Raw genomic sequence first — 10,431 nt, forward strand, 5'->3', positions numbered from 1 at the left:
CCCTGCCTAGAATCCCCCAGTGAGGGGCTGGGGGCGTGGCTCAGTGGTAGAGCCCCTGCCTAGAATCCCCAGTGAGGGGGCTGGGGGCGTGGCTCAGTGGTAGATCCCCTGCCTAGAATCCTCCAGTGAGGGGCTGGGGTGTGGCTCAGTGGTAGAGCCCCTGCCTAGAATCCCCCAGTGAGGGGCTGGGGTGTGGCTCAGTGGTAGAGCACACACCTAGCACAATCAAGGCTCTGGGTTCCATCCACAGAACCTTAAATAGCTCCTACATAATAGTCACGTCAAGACTATCACCCTGCCTGACATCCTCAGCAAAGCCACAAGCATAGCTGCGTCTGTCAGGTACAGGACTGGATAAATGAACAACCCACACCGACAGAGAAGACCAAGGAGCAGCAGACGCTCCACGCTGTGGGACATGGTAGCCACTGACCGTGTGTCGCTCCTAAGTCAGAATTGCAACCATGGAAACTGAAGAACTGTTTGTTCTATTTTATTAAATCTCAATTCATTTAGATTTAATTCAGCCATGTTCTAGGCTGAAGGTCTTTTCCTGGCTAGAAACGGAAGGAGTGGACATGAACTGTGAGTCTCTGTGGGGAAGAGCTGGGGACACAATGAGATTCTTAGACAGAGCAAAGGCCACATCCTAGCTCCCGGGCTCATTTCTGTGTGCATACGTGTGTCACATGTGTATGTGTGCATTCAGCATATGCACATGTAGAAGCCAGGGGGATGTGGGACGCCTGCCTCTAACCTACTCACTTCAGACAGCCTCTCTACTGGGCCTGGATCTAAACTGATGGATGTCAAGGCCCAGAAACAGCCTGACCACACCCGCCTGTTAATGTGGGTGCTAGGATCTGAACTCATGTCCTTGCCTGTGTATAGCAAACATCTTTCCGCCCAGGTTACCCTAGCCCTCACTATGTAGCCCAGGCTGGCTTCCCACGTCAGGCAGTCCTCCTGACTTAGCCTTCCTGAGTGACAAGATCGCAGGCGCATACCACCACTTCTAACTCATGGCTGTTATTCTGGCCATTCTGTAAGTCTCCCTGGGCTATGCAAAATACATAACACATTTATCTTCTCCCTCCAGCTTGATGTATGGAAAGATTCAAGACACTTCTGTTTGTAAAATGATCTGAGCTTGGTCTGCCCAAAGGGTGCTATGTAATGCCAGCTGTGTCACAAATGACTGGCGAAGTGACACCTCCAGGGCCAGGGTTTGAGGGGGGTCCGCTTGCCCTACCTTCCTCAGAAGTGAGCACTTGCAGGTCACTAACACATTAACATCGCGGAGCTGTGTATGACACCTGCAAATCATATAACTGTATAATACATGTGTGCATGTGTGTGTGCCCGTGTGTGCCTATGCACACAGAGCCCTGAAGTTGACCTCAGATGTCTTCCTCAACCACGTTAGAGCTCTGATATGGTTAGAATGGCTGGCTAGCGAGCTAGAGGCATCCTCCTGCCTCAGCCTCCCCAGGACCTGGATTCCAGGCAGGTAATGCGTGCCTCTTGTGTTTCCTCACAAGGGTGCTGAATATCAGTCAAGTCACGATGCTATGAATGTCATCTCCACCCTCCCCCGCCCCAAGAAAAAAGAAAAAAAAAAAAAAGCCAAATGATCCCAATTCAAGCACCAAGCAGGCCCAAACTTGCTTAGCTTCCGAGATCAGAACATTCATCCAAAGCTACATTAAAACTCCAGTCTTGTAAGCTTCCAAACCTCAGGCATCTTTGCCCACAAGTCTTACAGCCTTTCCGGTTCCTGGCTTGCTATCCTGAAGCCCTGGGGCCCAGGAACCTTGTTACTCATTTTGCATATTAAGAAATTAAAGACGTGAACAAATGCCTTTAATCCCCCGCAACTTGGGAGACAAGGGAAGGCAGATCTCTGAGTTCAAGACCAGCCGGGTTTACAGAGAGAGTTCCTCATCAACCTGGACTACACAGAGAAACCCTGTCTCAAGAAGGAAAAAAAAAAGTCAGGCACGGGGACACGCCCATGTCATCCCAAGGCTAAGGAAGTAGAGACAGACAGATTCCTAGGGCTCAGTCAGTCTAGCCTATTCCATACCACTGGGACCCTGCCTCAAAGAAAATAAGTAGCTTCCTGAATAATGTCCCCCAAAGTTATTCTCCAGCCTCCACAAACACAAGCATACCTGACCCCCCCCTCACACACACACGCACATACTCACACTTAAAAACAAGCAAACAAAAAAACATAAGCACATCTGAATATTATGGATGAAGCCCTGGTTCTATCCCCAGTGTTTCAAGAATGAAGCAAGTCTTCAAAAGTTTGGGGTGAGCAAGGGGCCGCCTGCGCAGCGTCAGGAAGAGCACCCAGTTGGTTGTCTCTGCTTCTTGGGCAAAGATTTAATGACATTCATAAAACTCCCAACTTTCCCGAGCCGTTTTCCTCCACACCAGGCTGTGTGCCAAGTGCACACCTCACCGGCTCCTGTAACCCCATGCCCATCACGGAAGGAGTTAGTCACACAGCACCCAGTTAGGAAGGAGAAAGCACAGACAGTGTGGCTTGCCCCGGTCATCATGCACGGGCGGGGAAATCCAGACACTTCCTTATGTGTCCCACACCCCAGCAGACGGATGGCAAGGGACACACTATCTGTGGCGATTTGGGGTGCAATCCTCTCAGAGACCTGGATGCCACTGTAGACACCAGCAGCATCTCGCCTGTGCTATGGATGAGATCAGGAGAAAACCTACTTGTGATCATACTTGGGCTTTCAACAAAAATCCAAAAGTGCTAGGTATAAACTCCAGAAATAAACAACTGGCTGAGTTTTAAATCTCGTGCCATTCTGAACGAATGGCCTGATGGAACCTTGCTTGTACCCTTCTGATCTATCCTGCTCGTAAGCGAACCATCTCTCTTTCCAATGCCATGTAAGCCGCGTATGCCGCCACGCTCACTCGGCTCACTCATCGCCATCGCCGGCACCCAGCCATTCCGAACACTTCATCTTGTCGAATACTCTGTCTCCTCTCATTCACAAAAGGGTGAGGATGTAGAGCGCAGCCCTAGGATCCCAGCCCTTCAAAAGTGGAGGCACAGGGGTCACAAGTTCAAGGTCATCAAAATGATGGTGTTCTGGGCTCCATGAGACCATCTCAAAAGGAGAAGGGTGACTCAACGTGAAGCCAGCTGAGAATATAAAGTAAGTCCATCTCAAATAGGCAGGCAAACAGACAGACAGACATAGGTAATAGGTATTTTGAGAAACCAGTCACACTAGTTGTATTAAAATATGCTTGTGGGCCAGCAAGATGGCTCAGCAGGAAAAGGAGCCTCACAACAAGCTGACAACCTGAGTTCAACCTCCTGCACCTGGATGGTGGCGGGAGAGAACTACAGTGTTGCCCTCTGACCTACACCGGTAGGAGACGTCATGCATGCACACACAAGACGTCCACACACAATAAAGAAAAGGAAAACCACTTCTCAGCGTGTGCCTGTTAGGCCAGGCAGGGTGGCGCACGCCTTTAATCCCAGCGCTTGGGAGGCAGAGGCAGGTGGATTTCTGAGTTCAAGGCCAGCCTGATCTACAGAGTGAGTTCAGTATAGCCAAGGCTACACAGAGAAACCCTGTCTGGCGGGGAGGGGGTGGAGGGTGTGTGACTGTCTTTTAGAAAAATTTATTTATTATCTTTTTTCAAGACAGGGTTTCTCTGTGTAGTCCTGAAACTCACTCTGTAGACCAGGCTGGCCTCGAAAAAAATTGTTTTAACTCTGTGGGTTTGTGCATGGGATCAAAGGTGCCTTGTAGCTACAAGTGGTTCTGAGCTATCCAACGTGGCTGCTGGGAACCAAAGTAGGGTCCTCTGCAAAAGCAGCAACTGCTCTTGCCTGCCAAGCAGTCTCTCTAGCCCCTATTTCATTTCTGAGACAGGGTCTCATGGATCCCAGGCTGACCCCTAAACTCCCTATGTAGCAGAAGGTGACCTTAAACTCCTGATCCTCCTGCCTCCACATGCTGGGTTACACATACTGATCCTCCTGCCTCCACATGCTGGGGTTACAGGTTATATGCCACCACGCCTGGTGCCTGGTTGCTGCGTTGCTGGGAAAACCCAGAGCTTCCTGCATGCTTGACAAACACCTGTCAAAAGGAGCCCCATTCCCAACCCTGATCATTCTATTGTGCAATCAATCACCATCACTCTGCTGTGTTGGTTCTTACAAGTTAATCGGAGGTACGAATATGTAAGAAAGTCTGCAGACCTTTAATCCAGGACTTAAGAGGCAGAGGCCATCAGGTCTGGGTTCTAGAACAGCCAGGGCTACACAGAGAAACCTTGTCTCAAAAAACTATCACCGGGCTGGCGAGATGGCTCAGTGGGTAACAGCACCCGACTGTTCTTCCGAAGGTCCAGAGTTCAAATCCCAGCAACCTCTTCTGGTGCATCTGAAGACAGCTACAGTGTACTTACATATAATAATAAATAAATAAATCTTAAAAAAAAAAAAAAAACCTATCACCACCACCACAACAACAAAAAAAGGAAAGAAACCCACAGGCCATATTCAAATTAGTGCTGCCTGCGATCTCAGAGTCCCGAGCACGCACAGGGGATCTGGGAAGCCTTCCCCTGCAAGGCTCAGACTCGGCACCTAAGAACCTTTGCACAGCAGCTGGGAATCCATCTCTCTCCTTCCCTCCCTCCCTTCACTACACACACACACACACACACACACACACACTACAAATTTGTAAGTAAACACAAGTCAGCTGGTGAGATGGCTCAATGAGTAAGGGGCTTGCTGCCAAGTCTGGTGACCTGAGTTCCATCCAAGGGACCCACACGGTAGAAGGAAATAACTGCCTCCTGAAAACTGTCCTCTGACCTCCGTGTGTGCACCTTGGGCACACATCCACAGGTGTACACAGACACACAGACACACAGACATGAATAAATAAAAAGTAATGTTTTCTTTTAAGTGACTCCCTCTTACCATCCCCTGCCCCACCCACACCCCAGCTTTGCAGCAGACAGCTAAAGCCTGGCTTCTGGGTGTTTCACTTACTAGCTGTGTGACCTTAGACAACAACCCAACCTCTCTGTGCCTTCCCACTCCCATAATATAACTGAGGGCATAAGGAGGCAAGGCCTTCCCATCCCTGGCCTTCTGACACTCACCACGTGACAGACTGAGCACCTGCGGGGCCACTGTGGAACCTTACTCTCTGGGCACAGCGGCAGGGGACTAATGGCTGCCTCCTCCTCTGGGCTCTGGTGAAGGCAGCTGGGTAGGTGCAAGGAGGGACTGAGGCAAAAGCCAGCCTTAAAAAAGCCAGCCCCACACGCAGGAGGAAGGCCTAAAGGCCGGCCCCAGGGAGATAAAACCGATTGGAGCCTCGCCTCCCCTTCCCACCCACCCACCCACCCACCCCTCCAGCTCAATCCAACAACCGCAAACCCCACCCATCCTTCTCATCTCCAGTCTCCCCGATCTACCTAGGGTGCACTGGTCCCCAGAAGAGACCCCACTGTTCCTAGAACAAGTGGTCAGCAGGACACCGCCTGACCAAATCCAAGCCCCTCCATCTTCACTGAGCCGGCCCCCGCGGGCTTTGTCTTGCCCCCAGCGGACGCCTTCTTCTCAAAAGTAGATCCTTAAAATTTAAATTAAAAAGGATGCCAAGGGCTCCCAGACAGGTAAAGACCAGCTTAGCCAGTGATATGCAAATAAGCCCACTCTGCCTGGGCCCTGCCCTTGGGGCTCCAGATAGGTCACAATCAGGCGGCAATTACAGGGGGACTTCCCTCTGAAAGGAATTTATCCCCTAAGGATCACTACAGCCCAAGAGTGTGGAGTTAGGGATGGATGGACTTCCAGGACTGCTAGGACAAAGGAAAATGTTCAGAATGAGAGGTAAGCCAGCCAAAACCGATCCTGGAGCTGACGCCTTGACACCTAAAGCCACAGCACAACTTCAGAATTAAGCATTCCTTCTACTGGGACTGGAGAGATGGTTAAGACCATACGTCCTTCAACTCCCAGCACCCACGTGGCAGCTCCCAACTGTCTGTAACTTCAACCTGACACCCTCACACAGACAGACATGCAGGCAAATCCCCAATGCACATAAAATAAAAACAAGTAAGTTATATAAAAAGGAACTCCTTCTGAGTTGACAAGATGGCTCAGTACATAAAGGTGTTCGCTGATGACCCCTGGAGCCTGAGTGATGGAAGGAGAAACCCAAATGCCCATACCGCAACTCGTCCTCTGACCTCTATGTGTGTGCACCCTGTACATGCCAGTGTGTGCACGATCGAGTGGCTCTCTCTCTCTCTCTCTCTCTCTCTCTCTCTCTCTCACTCAAATGCAGAAATTTCTTGCTTGCCCATTCTTACAAACACACACACATACACACATGCACACACACACCACACATACAAACTCTCATACACATACATATATATGTGTGCACACAAACACTCTCTCCATGAATTCCTTGCTTGTCCACACTTATACACACACAGCACACACATACAAACTGTCACACACATGCACATATATACACACATTCAAACACACACATACACACACACATGAATTTACTGCTTGCCCACACACATTCATGCATATATACGCATGTACACACACAAGCACACACACTAACTGAGCTGGGCTATGGCTCAGTGGCAGACTGTAGATTCAGCAGCTTATGTGGAGCCCTGGGCTCCATCCCTAGCACCAAAGCAAAGCAAAATAAAAAATTTAAAAACAAAAACAAAAAAACAAAATCTAGTCAGGTGTGGTGGCTCATGCCCCCAACGCCAGCACTTGAACAGCAGAGACAAGAGGAAGCCAAGAACTGGGAGACCAGCATACAGTGAAAGAGATCCTGTCTCAAACCAAACAGATAAGACAATCAAATTAGAATATTTCTGGTCCCTCCAATTTAGAAACCCTGGTGTCTCTAAAATCCAGAGGGCAGGGAGGTGCTCAAGGGCCAGTTGATTTGGGTGGGGGGTTGGTTTGGTTTGTCTGCAGTGCTGGGGACGGAACAAGGCATCTTGCAAGCCAAGCAAGCCGTCCTGCTATACCTGGGGAGCTGTTTTCACTAGGGAATTATTCAGAGTCTCCCACAAGCCCTTTGCTGACAGAGATGAGGCTATAAAAGGCTGGAATTCATGGGGCAATGGAGGGGCCCTCTTCCCTCATCCCAGCTCTGCTCCCCCAGGCTGAGTAGTAGCTCCAGAAGGAGGAAGACCAAGGTCAGCCTCACCTACAGAGGCTAAACTTTAAGCCTGAGGCCAGCCTAGGCCACAAAGAGACCATATCTCAAACAGTAACAATAGTCTGCTTAAATTAGTGAATTCACTTTTAAAGGAATGAGACTTGTCTGGGCTGGGTTTGGGCAGAGGGCAAAGCTAGGCGGAAACCCAAGTGCTTAAATGGCTACAGTACTCTCACCCAAGGTGAAAAAGAAAAGTATCAAAACCAGGCTCCAGATATGCCTGGCCCTGCGGTCCAGGAGAAGGCTGAGGCAGAGGATAGACCTCAAGGTCAGCCAGATAACAACAACTGTCTCAAAAAAAAAAAAAAAACAGGAAGAAAGAAAGGAAGAAAGAGAGAAAGAAAAAGAAAGAGAGAAAGAGAAAAAGGAAAGAAATACCTTTATACAGAGATAACACCGATTTGGTGTCCATCCGGTCCAGTGCTCACTATCTAACCCTCCCTGAACCTGGAGCTAAACTGGAGGCCAGCAAGCCCCAGCAATCCTCCTGTCTCCACGCCCCAAAGCACTCCAGCTACTGGAGGCACACAGGGCCCTACCCTGCTTCTCAGGTGGGTGGGGAACCCAAACCTCATGCTGAAGTAGCAGTGGCTCTTCACAGACACAGTCTCACTTAGCACAGGCTATCCTCAAACTCATTCCAGACCTAAGGCTAGCCTTAGATTCTTTCCTGATCTTCCAGCTTCCACCACCCAAGTGCTCGATGGGTAAGTGTTCATTTCTTTCCCAAAATGCAGAAGACAAGAGAAGACCAGTGAGCCAGAGGATACAGAGAGCCCAAAAAGAAAACAACACAGTCATGATCAGCAGGCATGAGAACAGACAGGCATGAAAAAACAGAATGCTCTATTGACAGTAAGAACAACAACACTAACAGGGCTGAAGGTGGCTCAGTGGGTAGGGTGCTAGTTCCATCCCCAGCACTGGCTGTGGTGATGTAAACCCACAATCCCACTGCTCTCTGGAGAGACATGGGAAGATTAGAAGTTGAAAGTCACCCTCACCTTCATACTAAGTTAAGGTCAGCCTGGGCTACATTACACACACAAACACACATACATACACATACACACACAAACACACATACATACACACACACATACACACACACACATACACACATACAAATGCACATACACACACACATACACACACACACATACACACATACAAATGCACATACACACACACATACACACACGCACATACACACATACACATGCACATACACACACATACACATACGCACATACACACACACACATACATACACACATACACACACACACACACTTTTTAAAAAAGATTTATTTATTTTATGTATTTTTATGTATATTGTCACTGTCTTCAGACACACCAGAAGAGGGCATTAGCTCGAATTACAGATGGTTGTGATCCACCATGTTGCTGGGAATTGAACTCATGACCTACAGAAGAGCAGCCAGTGCTCTTAACTGCTGAGTCATCTCTCCAGCTCCCCTCCCCCCCACATTCTTAATATACACTCTACATATGAATGACAGCCAACTTCTAAAACTATACTGAAGGGTTAAAGGGCTATAAAGTTCCACAGAAGATATCTAGAAAGATTGTAGCTAAGTAGGTGTGGGCTAGTGAGATGGCTCAGTGGATAAGGGTGATCTTAGCAAAACATGACAAGCTAAATGGAACTACTCCCAAAAGTTGTCCTCTGAAATACACACATACACACACACACACACACACACACACACAAAATAAATAAGTAAAAATAAAAGAAAAGAGTAAAGCTGGAGCTGCTGGTGTAGGCTTTGATCCCAGTGCTCAGGAGGCAGAGCCAGCAGATCTCTGTGAGTCCGAGGTTAGCCTAGTCAGGAGTTCCAGCTATGTATCAAGGCCCTGTCTCAGGGGAAAAACTCAGGGGAAAAAAAGAGAAAGGAAAAAAAAATGATACAGAAGATGTGTTTATTGGAGCAAAGGCCTCAAGATATCTCACTACTCGTGCAAAGAAAGAATGGCAGACAGGAAATGATCAAATATGAATAAAAATAGAAACTCAAAAACAATTTCAGGCTGGAAGGATTGAATCCTGAGATTGACAGGCACCCAGCACAGCAAACACAAAAGGAGGCCACAGCAGACACTCCTGCACAGAATCTCAAGACAGCTAGGATGGCGAGAAAATCCCTAATCGTAGCTCGGGCTTTCTTTGAGTCACGCAACCCTCTAGGAGCTTCAGGGCCTAGCCGCATTTACCCTTCACACAGTCATGAAAAGCGACTATTAACCAGCCATTTCAGCAGAGAAAAAAAACAGAGGGTCAGTCAGACAAAATGTCCAACCCACACAGCAAGGAAGAGGCCAAACTGTCCCCTGGGTCCCTGTAGCCATGTCTGTCACTATTGTAATATCAAAAAGATGTTGGGGGGTGGGGGGGACACAGAGGACAGACACTTGGCATATGGTGATCAAGATTCAAAGTGATTGGCCCATGCCTTTAACCCCAGCACTGTGAGTTCAAAGCTAGCCTGGTCCCCATGTGAGTTCCAGGGCTACAGAGTGAGGCTCTGAGGGTTTGTAGACAGTTAGTGTTACTGGATGGCTGGTGTGTCGTTTTCTGCAGAGATATGGCCACTGGTTAAGTTGTTCGTGCTCCAAGAAGGGACCTGACAACCAAGCTTAAGAAAGAGATGCTAGGGCTGGTGAGATGGCTGAGCGAGTAAGAGCACTGACTGCTCTCCCAAAGGTCTTGAGTTCAAATCCCAGCAACCACATAGTGGCTTACAACCACCCATAATGAAATCTGACAACCTCTTCTGGTGCATCTGAAGACAGCTACAGTGTACTTATGAATAATAATAAATAAATCTTAAAAAAAATATTTGGGAAGCCAGGAGTGGTGGCACACGCAGAGGCAAGCAGATTTTTGAGTTCGAGGCCAGCCTGGTCTACAAAGTAAGTTCCAGGACAGTCAGGGCTATACAGAGAAACCCTGTCTTGAACAACCAAAAAAAATAAAAAATAAAAAATAAAAAATAAAGAAAGAAAGAGATGCTAGCTGGGAAGCCTTTAATCCCAGCACTGGGGAGGCCGAGGCAGATGGATCTCTGAGTTCAAGGCCAGCCTGGTCTACAGAGGGAGTTCCAGGACAGCCAGGGCTACA

General features: G+C 48.5%; 1 protein-coding gene across 8 annotated transcripts in view; it reads right to left on the minus strand.

Annotated features, from left to right (window-relative positions):
* Tnrc18 (trinucleotide repeat containing 18) overlaps positions 1–10,431 on the minus strand; it is a 93,972-nt gene that overhangs the window by 71,258 nt on the left and 12,283 nt on the right. The gene's annotated exons all lie outside the window — the stretch shown is intronic.

This window comes from Mus caroli, chromosome 5 (assembly GCF_900094665.2).
Source record: "Mus caroli chromosome 5, CAROLI_EIJ_v1.1, whole genome shotgun sequence".
NCBI lineage: Eukaryota > Metazoa > Chordata > Mammalia > Rodentia > Muridae > Mus > Mus caroli.